This window comes from Brachionichthys hirsutus, chromosome 5 (genome assembly GCF_040956055.1).
Source record: "Brachionichthys hirsutus isolate HB-005 chromosome 5, CSIRO-AGI_Bhir_v1, whole genome shotgun sequence".
NCBI lineage: Eukaryota > Metazoa > Chordata > Actinopteri > Lophiiformes > Brachionichthyidae > Brachionichthys > Brachionichthys hirsutus.
The window spans coordinates 8,487,194-8,503,974 of NC_090901.1; positions in this window are offsets into that span (position 1 = coordinate 8,487,194).

Sequence of the window (16,781 nt, forward strand, 5' to 3'; positions counted from 1 at the left end):
TTGGACATTTCTCTACAACATTTCATTTTGAAGGAGATTGTGTTTTGCAGGTCCGTGAGTTTGTTTGATTTTTTTCTTTTGTCCTCAACATCTGGGAGTGATTTGATAAAGAGCTGCTGTTTGCCATTGTTCACTTGATTTCTCCTGATTCTTTGCTTGACTGCTTCTAAAGTGTGCAGTTTTTCAACAGAAACATATACCGGTACAAAGTTATCATTCCATGCAAATATTTTTGGACACGTGACCACAACGGAAGTGTGAAGTCATATGTCTGCGTACTAACATTTCCTATTGTGGCTTTGTTTTTAATTTATCACCGGTAATTTCTGAATTGCTACTTTATTTTTATTTACCCCAAATTAATTTCCACAGAAAATCGGGATTTCCTCTATGAAAATACAGCGGTATGACTATGGTAATACCACAATTTTTTGAATCTTGTTTTATATTCTTGTATTTATATGAACTTTTATTTATTCATGTATACATTTTTTATTTTTGTTTTTATTTAGTGGAAGGTGATCATGAGATGACTTTGACTGCTGCACTATGGTGTTGCTTGTCTGACACATAGATTAAATAGAAATGAGTCAGTGCATTAATGACCTACTGCTCTTAATACTGTTAAAAAAAAAAATCACATTTATACTATTGTGCCATTGAAACCAAACATGGAGTTCAGTTTAATATGGGCCACTCATCATCACCAGAGTCTAATGAAAAATATTTTATAGGACTTACTGGACTCAGTGTTTTAGGAAGTTGCTCCATAGTGTCAGATAATCTCGGCCTCTGCTGGTTCAATTTTGACAAGCCTTTAATATTTAAAAACTGTCATGTGCAGCAACACCGAGCCAACAGTGACAGACAACACTATGTCAACCTATTTGGAAATGATCTGATGTGTAAAAAAAAAAAAAAAGTTCCAACATCCCAACAAAAAGTTAATGATGTCCTTCACTTAAATAAAATACTTCACAACTTTTCGGCTATAATTACATGTGCAGTTACTTTTTTCTGTCACTCGGTGAGTTGAGCCAAGGCCTGAAGTCCCTCCACTGCGGCTGTGTGTAACACCACGGAACATGTCACATGTCTGGATTGCAAGCTTTTGCAACACATCCGATACGTCTTTGGGAAATACGCTTACGACATCGGAAATTGGTGAAAAGAAGAGTTGCTGAGCTATTTGGCTGACATGTATACAGCCACACTGATAAACGGAGAGGTGTAAAAATATTCCTTACTCCAAGTTTTCTGAACCACAAGAACAATGATTGCAACCTGAGAGGAGAACCTTATATTTATATATAGTACATCATACACGGTACAGGACCCTGGGTGATTGTGCAATCCCACACCTGGCTGAGAAGTGTACTGGGAGAGCACAAGAGTGAGTGATGGAAGAGCAGTTCTTCAGATCTGATCTATGTGGGAGGCTATTATGCTTAATTGTTAAATACACTGACATACTGGTTTTTGGCATCTTATTCTTGGTAAGGCCTCTCCCCTTTGTGGAAGATACATTCTAATCAGAGAGATTGAAAGATGTTCTATGTGCTTCCAAGAAAATCAAATAAGAACCATGCAAACCCTGTGATTTTGTGTAATTGAGCTTTTTTCATTTTTTATCAGATGACTATGTGGAGCTCCTGCAGTGCTCTACCAGATGTTATTCTCGTGATTATTATAACACACTTCTCCAGTAGGGTTTAGTGGTTGCTGCCAAAAATGCATCTAATGAATCTGGGGATCTCAGGTCATGTTATTATTTTTGTAATGAGGTTTATGTTTCCCATGGAGAGAAGACAATATTATCTACATCAACTCTTCCGAGGTATTAAAGCTATTTCATTTAATTGTATTACACGTTGCTCAGTGTTCCCTATTAATTTCATCATGTTGTCAGATTAATTTATTTTTCTTCACATGGGACATATAAAGCTCTGGAATTCACTCTTTGTTTTTACTCTCTGTCTTATTTTAGTTCCTCAGCCCTGATAAACTTTGTTGTTTGAGGAAACATTTCTATGAAAAGCTATGGTGATTTCCACTTAACCCTTATTATGACTATTGGATTTCATTTCTGTGTTTACACATGAAGAAAGAGGTGAAAGAAGTTTCAAATTGTGACTTTCATACAGGACACCCTGATGCATCTGCGTAAGGAAGGTTATTATTTTAATTCACAAGGGGAAAAGAAGTATTTTCCTGCACCCTATCAGTTGATTAGGAAACAAATTAAAAATATTTACGATTTTGCTTCAAAATTTCCTGAACATTAGATTATGATAATGTTTTTTCTGACCCAAATGGATAGGAAAAAAGAGACATTATTGGTTTATATCAACTATAAATGCTTTAACATTACAATATGTGCAAATATACTCATTATTCATGCTTTGTTTTTTGTTTTTGTTAGCCACTTTTTTCCTTTTTTCAACATTCCAAGGAACCCTATACATTTTAAATTAATTACTACAAGACTGACATAAAAGACACAGTAGAAAAACTAAGACACAAACCAAACAATCATTAAAGCTGCAATATTTTAACAATTTGAGCATTTGGTGCTTCTCATGTATTGAAAAGACGAGGACATGACATAACAATGGTGAGTTGAGTTTGATTGATTTTAAACTGGAAACCCAGATTTTTTTCAGCTCTGCTTCCGGTGCAATGTTGAACCACACAGTTAGTATTTCGTCAATAATTAAATCGACTTGACTTCATCTGGCCTTGTGGGATGATCTGTTTTTACAGATTGGCAGAAAAGCTACCCAGTTGCTCCCTTTCACTATGGAGACCATTAATGTTTACTTTTAGATGTGTTGGGTGGAAAAGGCCAGGGTGAAATTCAATCTGGAAGTTTTCTCCATCGTCTCTCGCTGCAGTAATAAACACAAAGCAGCTTTCCAATGCTCCGGCCCTGGATAGACGTTTTATTTATGTGGCAGTTTTGACATTTTGGAGCAAGAGTCTAATACCCCTGCGTGTGTTTTGTGTTTGAGGACTGCCAAAACCTGCACCTGTTTGCTTTCCTTTCTTTTTCTTTATCTTCTGAAATATAAAACATTGTATTATGAACCATTAAAGTGAAATGTAGCTCTGCATGGAGTCAAATTAATATCTACCTATAGACACACATGAACACAACAGCCCAGTGTCACACTAAGCTCACGCATTCGTATTTATCCAGAGTTCCACCTCTAAGTCCTCTCCTTGTTTTCTGCAGAACTCCCTCCTCCAGTCTGGCTGTCACGGCTCGTGTATTTCCTAATGAAATTCCACATGTTTGCACAGATGATCTTGTGTTTGTACAGTGAGATAAGCTGGAGTGATATCATGGCTGGGATTCTGTACATCATCAGACTCCTGTGAGGTCGACGCCTGCGAGAACGGTTTGTGTGTTGAAAAGTGTGAAGATGGGCTCCAGATGGCCCGATAGTGGAGATAGGGGAGAGAGAGAGATGAGAATGGTGCTGATGCTCGGATGCAAATGAATCATCTCCCTCCATACGACAGGGTGGGTGTAAATTTGCTCATGTCACCGCGGAGCACTTTCTTTCCACATCGCTGGTTGCTCTGTCCCAGATAGCATGGGTGGATTCCGGCTCATTTGCTGACTGTTTCTGTTCTGCGGGAGGTGCTGGATCTGTTTTTTATTTGTTAGGTTGAAGAACATCCCATCAGCTCTGGGGACAAACCATCGGTTCCTATCTTCAAAGGATTTATCCAGCGTCGAATTGCTTTCTCACAGGCCTCGGTCAACGCTTTCCGGGATGCTGCACATGGGTGGAGTTTGTTTAATCCAGCCCTGCCTGCCACTTCTAAAAGAGAGCAGCTGCATGAAGAGGAGAAAGAGAAGCCTTGATGAGATTAAGCGCTTCAAGATGTTCGTATGTTAGTTTAAAGCTGAAAGCAGGGTGTGTATGGTCCATCTCTGTGTGGCCCCACAATGTGCTGGCGACACATCCAAGGTGTAACCCACCTTTCGCCCATAGCAAGCTGGGATTGGCTCCAGCAGATTGGTGACCTACAAAGTAGAAGAAAATGGAAATTAATTCAAAACCTAATCTATGAATCAGATTTTAAAAAATTATCACAGAGGCATTATTCAGGTTAACTTTCTCTCATCCATTTAACTCATCATCATAAATGACTTTATTTAATCATTAATATGAATGGTGTAACGGAAGCTTTATCCAGCCTGTCAAATTCTATTTGCTTTATTTGATCTGTCTGACAAACAGATCAGCGCTATACAGTAATTCACAATCAGTAGCGCTCCTCTCATTAGCTGTATGGCAATTCATCACAAGTACAAGTGTATATTTGATGTAGCTCAAAGGGTGCAATTTCCTGTGTGTAGGAGGATTTAATTTCACACCAAGTAGCAGCCCTGGGGGGGTTTACATTGTTTCTACGTGTGTGTCTTCTCTTTCACATTTTCCTACACAGCTATTCTGTGGGAGCAGAAATGTAAACAATGGGGTTTGGTTCGAGGCACAGAAAAAGCTTAAAGTTAGACTATTTTAATGGAATATCCAGTAAATTATCCACATGTTTAGTAGAAGGCAGATTGATTTGAGCAGGGGGGGGGGGCAAAACACACAAGGCCAAGTTTGCGACAATTTAGCTAAACTGCACTGAGAATCTTTTGTGTAAAGTATTGTATTCATTATCTGAAGCAATGCAGGCACCCAGAACTGATTTGCCCTTCTCACCCGGTGTGTGTCTTTTTGTCTGGGAGTGCAGCAGATGAGAGTCTCGTGAGCCAAGTTTTATTTTACTACATACACAGATGTTACGGATATCATCCGCTCTCATCATTTATCTCAGTGTTTACACGTAACAGTCCTCTTATCATAAACCGAGGCCATAAACTGAAAGAAAATGTTCACATGTGATCCATTATTACATTGGACTTTGGCTTTCAATTCTGAAGAGATGACGGATAACGGAAATTTAAAAGAAGCCATATTCCCCCCTTCATAACTGTAAAGTGACAGTTCATTTTTTTATTTTGTTTTTTTTTCAAAATTCTTTATTCAACGAGCAATAAATCTACTCGATAAATGTATGCTTCTCACCAAAACAAGAATTCAGCAGATTAAAAGAAAACATAATTTTAGATTACAAACAAATTAGAAGCACATTTAACAGTTTAAATGTGTGATTGTTTTCTTTTTTGTCTAACACAAAGCAAACATTAGCTGCAACGTTTAAAGGCTGAAAATGATGGCAACTTCAGGCCTTCAAAAGCTTGCTTTAAAAAAAAGAACCAATGTTGTGTAAACCGTTTCTAAAGCAGTGGGGGGAAAAAAAAGCTGATTGCAAATTGTCTGAATTTATGTGACAAGGACTGGAATTTATAATGAATAAGCTCTTGGTAATCTTTGTGTCTGTAGCAAGGATCATCAAACATTGATCCATTACACTGTCATATTCAGATTTACAATGATCTCCTCAGGTGGGGAGCTTCAATGCAAACTAAAATGTTCCTCCCTTTGCTGAGGACTTCATAAAAAGCCACGTCCGTCTCAGTTTTGCCATTTGAAACTCATTGGCATCAAACCAAAGACGTATTCCGTCGATGACTGCAACACGGCCTCCCGCTTTGGTGACAGAAGCTTAAAGGCTAAAAAGCAATTACTCTTTGTCTGTTCAGGTACAGGTGGTCCTCACTTAACGACGTACTCGTTTGGCGACGGTCTTTCCAGAATTTAACAGTGTGTGCTTAGCGACAAGGAATTGCTATTACGACGAGCGGAATGCACTGGTTGTCAGCGAGTATGTACATATGTGCAGTATAAATAGTCTAAATGTACGCAAAAGTATACAACTATACAGCCGGCTAATTCTTATGGGTGACAGGCGGAGGTACATCCCGGAAGCATCGCCAGCGTATCGCGGGATCCTTCGTACATAAACATTCTTTGACCAGTTCAATGGGGGGGGGGGGGACGTACCTGCTACCATGACGATGTTTTCAATCACACACTGCGTCAGAACCGGCTCATGCTATAAACAATCTGCAGCAGCACATGTTGGCAACTGAGCACTGAATGTCTTAAGAATGCAGCATCCTCATGGGGGGGGGGGGGGGCAATTATCTTACATGTTGCTCTGCTATTGCTAATGGCACATCAAGCATGGTGACCCAAGCACAACTCAGAGAGTGCCTATACCTGGAGAGCCATTAAACTGCAGAGAGCATGGGACTAATCCGCAAACACGCAGCTGTGTACGGGTGAAGAAGAGAGGAGCTCCCTATTCAACACTTGTGCGAGATTTAAGGAACACTTTCTGCAGCCTCATGAAACTGACCCGCAGAATGCCGCGAAGCCTATTCATCTCGATACAGTCATGGAATATTAATCGACCATGTGGCGCACAGCTTTATGCAAGACACTGGAAAGTAGAATGTTTGATTCATGGTTTCTAGCTCAGCTTGATCGCTCTTATCTTTTCTCAGACAGCAGTTTTTTGTTTTGCAAAACCAAAATACTCAAAACCTGGAAACACATGGTGAGATGGAACCGAACCAAAAGGGCCTGCTGTTCTCTCGTCGCTCATCCACAAAGGATGCCTCGTTGATGTATTTATAAAATCAATCATATCTGCGTACAATTGATGTATAAGGCGACTGAGGTCATTCCCAGCTAGAGAGGCTGGGCCCCAAATTTCAAATCACAATGACAAAAGAGACAACACAATGCAAATTAAAGAACACAAGGGCAAGAAGCAAAACACCACAACAACAACAACAACACACTCAATCACTTCACAGCAGAAACTCACTAGACACAACAACAATATCCAAAAACAAACTGACATATGATAAAATACGACAACAAAACAGAAACCCCGATTGCAAAACTCAAACTAGTACACCAAAAAGCACCGTACTGATTTGTAAAAATGACTGTTTTCATGCAAAGATATGTGGCAGTGGTTTGTTTGATGTGTTTCAACCCCCGACAGCTTGATGTGACGTAAGAATTCAGTCCTCACTCCCAGACTCAGACATCAAAACACTCATTCTTCAGATGATCATTCCTTGTAGTTTATTTCCTTACAGTATTTTTAATTTCTTCGACCTGACAAAGATCTTGAAGCCAGTATTCCCAGTGCTCGATCGCAACACTTGGCAAAAGACAATAATACCGATAATAGCTCTGCCATTAACAGATCTAAAGGAGCTGAATCCCAGAACATGTCATCCATCAAGGAGTAAAAATGACTTCATTGTAGGTGATTCCGTGGACGGGTGTCACATGTGCTCTGGATGTCTACATGCTTGGAACATGCATAGGTTGGATCTGAGTTAAATGCATGAGAAAAAGAATGTCAAAGGTTTCAGAGGCTGAAATCTGTAAAATCATGATGAGGTACAGGTGATCGCTGTCCTGTCAGATGGACATCAAACACATTCATTTAAAGTGGTCTTGCACTTTGTGGACTTCCTATAGTACCGCTGGCGTGTAGACAGAAAAAACAGAGTGACATCATCGTCCCACATGGTTATGTTTGCATTAAATGGAATTATAAGCAATGACATCTGGAAACCCGTTCTTTTTTTGTGTGCAGAATATTGTTGTTGCTTTACAAATTGAATTGTTGGCGTCAGCAGAAATCAAATAATGTAATAAAAAATCAATTCCAATGCAAACTTATGGCAGATATATTAAGACATATATCTATACATTTGTTCAAAACACCTAATTATTTCTCCTTTCTCTTGGCCGCAGCCTTGATTGCATTACACTCTGCTACGTAAGGCAACAACCTCTGCAATCTTTGAACTGAAAGTCTGAAAGGCTCATTGTTTGGCGAGCGGGGGGCATTTCTCTTGACATTACATCATGGTCATGGATGTTTTGTTTTTTTGTTATGAGAATGGCTCAGTAATTGTGCACAGAACGCCTCTTTGTGTCCCTGCAGTACAAAGGAGTTCACATTCATGAATCACACAGCCCTGTGTCAGATGGACGTCCTCATGAGGGAACTACAAGAAGCAAGCAGGAACTTGTGTCAAAGCTGCAGACCTGTAAATCCGGGCTAACATGGCAATCTATTGCAATAATCCATAACAAGCACACAGAAAACTTCACAGGGAATTTCAAGGGAACATCTGCAAATGCTCCAGTATGTGGGCTCGAAGTGGTAGCGCGTACCATTTCAGCACAAACAGCTGGGGTTGGACTTTATCATTTGTGATACGTCCCCTTATGAACATAGAACTCTAAAACGCTCCTGATTAATAATGATTAATACCGATACTCACTCATCTACCACATGCTGTACATTCCACTCCTGCATGCAGAAAATATCGTTGAATCAACCCACAGGCCAACATCTACAGTTATCATCCTAAGCCAAAACGTTAAATATGTCCTATTGCTTTAATTTATCTTTAAGGTCAAGGAGTTGGACCAAAGAACACTATCTTGAATTATGACTTTCCCAGAAAACCGCATGTTTCTGGTGTAAAAGATCCCTCTGGAACGAAAACTGATGTCATTTGAATACTGTGATTTATGATAAATACATGAGTAAGGAAGTATTTTAATTCCGTAACGGAATGGGAAACATAAAAGATACTACTCAAGTAAAACAATTAAAATTCAGAAGAAACCACTTCACCACATCCAGATTAATATGACCTAAAACAATGTGATTCCTCCATTAATCAGGTCTGACAGCCCTATTTAATTCATCATGTGCCAAAGAAATCCAAGCATTCATCCCCTCCTACATGCTGCTCAGAATAACAGCCTCATCAGCAGCTGGGCTCAGCCTTGGAAAAGGTCAGGAAAATGTTCTTATCTGGCCTGACCCAGCGTCTGACTGATGCCACGGCCTTCAGCAGACCTGGCCAAACATGTACCTGGTACTTCTGTGGTATTTGCCTTCTGGTCAGATCAGACGTGCCACCCAGTGAGAAGGCCGTGCCCATTCATCACACTGATTATTAGTAGGAGGTCCAGCGTCTCCCTTCCTCTCTGTCTATTCCTCTGTTTGAAGATACATCCTTATGACTCAATGTTGAAGTGTACTGATGGCCGATCGGGAGTAACCATTGTAAACAACCATATGAATGCAATACTCACCTTAAAACCAATTTCCCCATGCATGTAGTGTCTGATTCAATGTCTGAGGCTACTGAGCCATTTATGCTCTCTGCAGCACTGGCTGTAAGAGGAAGGTTATTTTGCCAGGAATGCTGACAGAGGGCCAGGATGGAAAGTTGATATCAGCGTGTGTCTGCCTGCAGAAAAGAAGCTGCAGCCCGAAACCAAAGCCTCCTGATCCCCGGAGGATACAACTCTCATCACACGCTTCCTCCACAGAGCTTCAGGGCAATATTAAACCTATTTAGAGAGATTTGAAGACACTTACATTGTGGCATTTTTCATTTGAGAAAGTTACAATGATATAGCTGCGACAAAATACGGATGAAGAAAATCACTTCCTTAAACTGATAAAATGTCCTTTTTAAGTGAAGGATCCAATGACACAAACCCATTCATTGTAATCCAGGAGAAATTGAGGACTCTTTAGACTTTTATACAGTGTGAAAAACTTGCTTTGCAAGTGACTTTAAATATATATATGTTTGCCCTCTGTTTCCCATATCTTGTTTTAAATGCTCCACTCAGTTCAAACTGAGATACTGATTTTACAGCAGACTTTAAACTGAAAATGAAAGTGGAAATCTTCATTTTACTGTTTTAATTTTACCTGCCTAACCGGATACATCCAACTTTTCTGACACACTGTGTTCATGTAAAAAAAAAAAAAAAGTTAAATCACAGCCATAAGCATAGTCGATGCAAATTTAAACGGCAGTTGAAAAATATGGGACATTTTATTGACATGTTCGGATGTTAGGATTTATAATAGTAAAAGGAGTATCTCACAGCATCTTATATTTAAAAAAAAAATGACAAAAAGATGCTCCACAATTTATATAAAAAAAAATACATCTTTGAAAACTACAATTTTTCTTTAGCAGATACAGAAAAATGACTGTACTCTTAAAGTCTGTATTTCAAAGAGAGGAGCGTCACAGTAAGGGTTTGGCTGCCCAGATAACATTTTCTTCTACACCCTGACGCGCTGCTGGCTATAGGGAACCTCACAACCATTTCAAGATGTGCAGCGCAGTCTGAGCTATGCTCTGCATGCTATATTGACATGTACTTAACTTCATCTCCATGCCCTTTCAAACATGTGAATTTGATCTGGACATATACAAGGCAATATCATATTCTCTATGTGCTCCTTATAGAAGTTAGATAATATATTGAAGTGAGAGATACGGTCAAACAAGCTGAAATCTTGAGTGAATTTACAGTAATTTTCATATCGTAGACTATGAAGTGAGATATTAAAATGCTGCACTATCACGAAACCATTGTGTATTTATGGTCAAGTTTGGAAGTTGGAACAAGCATGATTGAGTTGGAATTTGTTTTTGCCACTTTGTGTACTGCTCTGATGTAGCTGAAAATACAGAGGCAAGCTGTTATTGTGAAAAGTCAAAGGCTGAAGTCAGGTTTATAAAAAGCAAGCGGTTGTTAAAATTGTGTAAAACATGGCATGGCTTTATATTACCGGATACACATAAATCCAAGAGCCCCACATACATGAGTTTAATTGCTTTAGTATAACATTGTTTTCAGATTAAATGGTAAAATGTATGTGTGTTCTCAGTGCTACCAGGGAATGTTTCAGTTCATTTATCCATCCATCCATCGTCTGGTTTATTTTATCACTGAACAAAAGTCACAAACAGTGAAGGGACCTGTAAAAAGTCAATTTTACAAGTAAAAAAAAACCCTGATGTTATCTGACGCTTTGACGTAAATCAAAATCAGCCATTTGGGGACTTGCATTTTGAAGAATTTATGAGAGTGAAGGTACTGATGCCCTCAAATTAGCTAGATTAAGTATGTAGGTAAACACAATGTGATGCAGCATGAAGAAAAGTTTATGTTAAAGTGTGTCCAACTAGAGGGCATGAAAGCATACAATTCCACCCCTCGCCACTCCACGACTACATTATGTTAAGATGTGCATATGAGCATAGTACACAGTAAATCCATCTATTATTGGCTTCTTTGCATTCATAGCGTAGCTACATGGGATGATAATCTGAAGGCAGTCTGCAGACGCAGCGAAGACAGTCAGTTTAGGACGTACACAAGAGCAGTGAGATAGCTGGAAAGTCCTTGTGGTCTGTGTGAGCAAAGGACACAACCCATGAAACAATGGGAAACACATGTTCCTATATTCCCGAAGGCAAGGACCTAAGTGGTGCTTACTAAACTCATGCCTAGTGGCATGAATTCAGTTTTAAAGGGAGAGAGAGAAAACAAAATCCCCAACGCAACAGGACAGAAAGGTTAGTGCAGATATTCAACCCCGGTGACCATCACACCTTCCCAGTTATAGAAATCCACCAAGGGTGGATGGGACAACTGTGTGAAACAGCATCATTGTGCACCAACAACCTTCACCACATTCTTGAGGAAAAAAACGTCAACTTGGTCAATCCTTTCATTGCAGCAATGTAGAAATACTTAAAAATAACAGCATGCAGGGCGAGAGCATGAGGCGTGGAGTTGTTTATGATACAAGTATATGCCACTTGTGGTGTTTTCCTGTAACGGCTCCCAGACAGCATCCTAAAAACAAACCAACTTTTTCCATGTAATAATTCTCTCTATAAAATATTTAATTTTCACGTGAGATGAAGTGTTTTCTTTCTCCTGCAGAAAAGTGTCGGAATAATGTGGAAGAACTGACATGATCCATAAAGTAATTTCAGCTATACTTAGCAGCAATAAGTTAACCCTAAGACTCGATCCTTATCCAGAGCTCATCCCTTAGTGTGTGCACCACGGCTGCTTATTGACTGGCTGCACAGCAGACATTTTGACATGGCCAAAGACTCACTTCACACATAATAGTCCAAGAGCTGGAAATCAAGGGCTGTAATTCCATTGAGAGTAGTATCTGCTATTTTACAAGCTGGTTCACTGTAGCCGGTATGCTTAACAGGACTTAACTGCTTTTGTTGTCTTTTTATTGTGCATCTTTTTTTATTTTTGCCATTACAAGTCAAAATGTTGTATACAAAATGTCCATTCGGTCCTGTTTGAATAGAGTTAATCAGTGAAGTCTCATGTACAGAAAAGCCATGAAAAAAAATTCCCCGTGAAGCCGGTTCAGCACAAACCCCAGTGAACAATAGAACAATGGCAATGACGTTAATGAGGACAGACTGCTAGTGAGGAATAAGACACACTGTACTATATCTGTCCGGATGGTCTAAATTTGGGAACCGCATAGATGACAGCAACTCTATAAAGTAGGTCGGACCTATATGAACGTTTTCAATTGTTTATCCAGACTGCTGCGACACAAAGACAAAGGACAAAGTATTCTTCATGAGGTTTTACAGGCTTTCTGCTGCGGCCCTCAAAAAAGTGAGTTATTTGGTTTTCCCTGGCACAAAATCTGAGGCTGGAAGCACAAAAAGATCACTTATAGACAACCCTAACCTAAACCCATATTCACAATGATAAACAGTGATTCAGTAAAGGCTAAGATGTTGAGTGAAAGAACTGTGACACATATAGCTACATCCCCAGACACTGGCATATCTCTGACTGCAGCCACATAACCGCCCCAAAAAAAATAAAATACAAATAAAAGCAGTGGCACAGATAACTTCAACCCCCCCCCAACCACACGCGCCTCCCATAATCCAGAGTGAATCTCTCCAAATGTGATGTCAGTCCTTCCAAAGGTCTTAAACCAGAGCAGTATGGTGACGCTGCCTACCATGCCACGTCTTCCTCTTCCTCTTCTTGCCGCTTTACTCTGGTACGGTAGCTGTAGCTTCTATCATAAGCTTCAGAAATGACCGTTGCAAGAATTCTAACCCTCATGAGAAACATTGTGGGGATGATCAATACGGTTCTGTAAAGCAGTTAATATCAACTCCTATTGATTGCGATCTTCCAGATAGTGTAGCTATAATGAAAATATATGCTGTGTGTGCTATATTGCAGGCACTGAATATTGAATTTAAAAACTTGTGAAATCAAATAAAGAATTCTAACTATTTCTTTGCCTGGTTTCCCTTATGCAAGAAAGCATGCACTATTCAAAGGATCATTATTCAGCATCTGAAAGTGTAAAGATGTCGTCCAGATCTGAGAGCTCAGCCTGGGCATTGCTCCACATGCATCTGCTTGCTGCAGCCTTTCAAAAGAACTTGAAGAGGAGATAGTTCATGCTCAGGGGTCCACTCATGTGGAACATCCACATAGTTCACGAAGTAGTAAACTGCAACAGCCATGGCCTGGGAGAGTATTTACAGCTGTTTGGCTGCGGCCCAATGGAGCAGACACCTTTCTATGGTACGTTATGAGAAGTTCTTCCTGAAGATTTGTCACAAGGACAAGTCCGAGCTCATCTGTATCATTTATTTAATATATCTGTCAATATGGATAGCAGAAACCTGCTAAGGTATGTTGGAAAATCAAGAAGCATAATGCCACCCTAAAAAGCAGCTGATTTAGCACAAGTTTACTGAATCCTGGTGGAAAATATGATATTGAAAGGATATTCTTTTTTTATTTTATGTGGCCATTGACATGTCCTGCACTGCCCTCACCTGGGGCACATTGATATTGCAACTGCATGCCAACATCACGTCCCATAATATAATACAGACATAGGAAGTCTTAATGTACTCTTTAGTTAAATTGAGTAAATTCTATCTATTTGTTTAAATTACTCAGGTAAATCATATCATCGTACATTTGTTTGAAAAGGACCTTAAATCTTAGAGAAAAGACAGTAAATGTGAGGCAAATAAAAATGTAAATAGCTGGATAAAAATAAGTATGAATATAAAATGCAATATAAGTGTAGTTCTGGCTTACTGTCACCCTCAAGTGGAGTTGTTTGTGGCAGAAAGTCACCATCGCTCTTTGTAAAAATTTGTCACTCTCCATGTCATTTTATTTTTTGTAGAACGAGTCTGTCTAAATTCTTAACGGGTTATGAATGAACTAATCATTACTTCCTGTTAGAGAACAACAATTATCCATTCACAAGTAATCTCTACTTCTCAGCAGCAGCCAATTAACATGACATACTACATTCGGAGCGCCATCCGATTCCAGAGGACCCAAACGCGCTCAGAGAGTGCGCACCCCGCCGCACAGCCCCGCCTCCCGGGTTCGCCCTGTCAGAGCGCACTGACCCGAGCTGACACAAGACCGAGTCAACGAATTCCTTCCCATTCTGAATTTCACTTATTGTTCACTGGTACGTAACTAACTCTTGTTCCAACTAACTTGTCTTTAGCTTAATTCACCTGCTCTTCGTTTTTACCGCTGACATTACTAAGAACCGGCATCCTGTTGTAAAACTTGGTTCGTGCTAAAAGTTGTGTGACGTAACTGTCAGAAAGTGTCAAAAAACATAACGATGACGTTGCATGCGTCACAAGGGAAGGGCGTCGGTGTTTTTTTTGCCCCGGTTACACGTGTTTCTGTTTTCAGTGACGGTCGTTGTTATTATAAGACACTTCCTCCAGGAAATAGAGTGAAAGGTAACTTGACTTGTGACCTGCACCGAGGAGGATGCGCGTGCGCTGATTGGTTGGTTGGTCGGTCGGTCAGAATGTTTACACACAATCTCCTGGATGGATTCTCTCACGACTTTCTACACCGAAAGAGCACATTAAACGTAAGTTCTGATCCAGACGAAGGGGCGACTCCCACAATGCACGTTCTGTTATTACAGAACTACAAAGCTCTGACAGGAGGCTTAGGAGGAGGAAATGACACGTCATGATCAAAGCTTTAGTGTGGTGAAGGATGACTTTGTTCCTCTTGATGGTTTCAAGTGACAGGTGTCGAACCTGCTCAGGTTTAAGGAGGTCATGTTTTCATCCGTGTCAGTTTTTTGGTCCCAGATTCAAGTAAAAAAATAAATAAATAAACTGGATCCAACAGATTAAAATGAGACAGCTGTTACAAATCCAGTAATCTTAATTTATGGTTACAGGATTATGAGTTTGATTTTGAATCTTTTTTTAAAGGTTCCTGTTTGTTCCTGTTGAATATTTACACTCTACAGGGTGTTGTTGTAGTTATTCTTATTGTTGAATATTTACTCTGAGAGGAATGGAACAACAGAAGCATTATGCAGAATCCTGTCCTTTTCTTGCCCTGTTTACATAAAAAAAAAAAAACTGCTATTTGTCATCTTAAAGTATCATTTTATTTTGTTTTATTTTGATCCATCTACACAAAGCATATAACCCGAAAATGTACTTTGTAGATTTGTATATTGTTTTCACATGCACTAAAAGGCAATTTTATGATATGTTGCTGCAGAAAGTACATATCCTTATTAGTGCCTCTTATAGATCTGTGCTGACCTGCATTGTGTCATAGAAACCTGAATAGAATGGAAACTATTATACAATCTATAATTGTGACTAGTTTATATCTAACGATCACTGTGCATCTTCACAATGCAGCTACAGGAAAGGAACGGCCACGCTGCGTTTGCACCCATTCTGCTTAGCGTGTGTAGTTTCATAATCCCCTGTCATTGTTGGTCTAATTGTTGTGGTTTTATCGTTCATCTGTGCTGCTTTAAAAAACAAGTTTTAGTTTCCGGCCTGATTGTCATTTTCTTTGTTGGTAATAAATGTTGCAGCTCTTAACAGCTGTTATAGATCGAAAACCTGAAAACCTAACATCTCCTTTTCTTATTTCGTCCTTCATGCTGCAGCTTTGTCTGTTGCTCACTGTTGGTTTGCTACTTTCCTTCTTTCATGCCTGCAATATCTATGCACTATGCTCAATCTCTCATTTCTAAGCATGAAATGTTCATTAAGAGCAAATGGTTCACAAGGAATGCATCCTATCGTGGTGCGTTGTCTTCTGTCTTTCTACCTGCTTACATGCACGTCTACTTTCACCATTGTGGTTGTGTCGCACAAAGTCCTGCATAGCTGCATTTGCACACACGCAGACACACACATACTTGTTGCCATCACTCCTCCATGACTGAGAGGGGCTGCAGTTATTTTAGGTGCAAACATGTTAATACCAACTGTGGGTAATGATTTACATCAGTTTTTATTATTATTATAATAATATGTATATTTATTATTATTATATTTATATATATCTTTTTTACTAATAAAAAAGTTCATTTATCCTGGTTAAATCCTTAAAAATTACTTCTGCCCCTTAACTCTCATTGGAAATCACAGTATGAATTAATGTTTTTACTTTTTTATTTTTTTTTACCACAAATAAAGCTTGTAGACCCACCACCTAAAATTGCAGGAGAAACAAAAAAGCATAAACAAATTCATTTAAAATAATCAACCTTATTACATTACTGATTTCTTTCATTTTATTTTTTTCTGAAAAGGTGAAATGTAAAAAAAAAGCTCTTTCGTCAGTATTAATGTGCCGACAATGAACTATTCTTTTTTTAAGTGGATTTCTATTCATGAAGATTTATTATTCTGTACAATAACAGGTTTTTGATACAGTTTATACACTTAAAATAACATTTGCAACTCTTTTCATCAGGCACGGGGCTGTCTTCATCTAGGGTAGAGACTCCCCTCTCCTGTCTCCCTACCAGGTACCATGGATTCATTGAGGTGGTTGCTTAGAGATGACAGCCAGTGACACTGTTAAGAGCCACCGACGTAGAGCAGC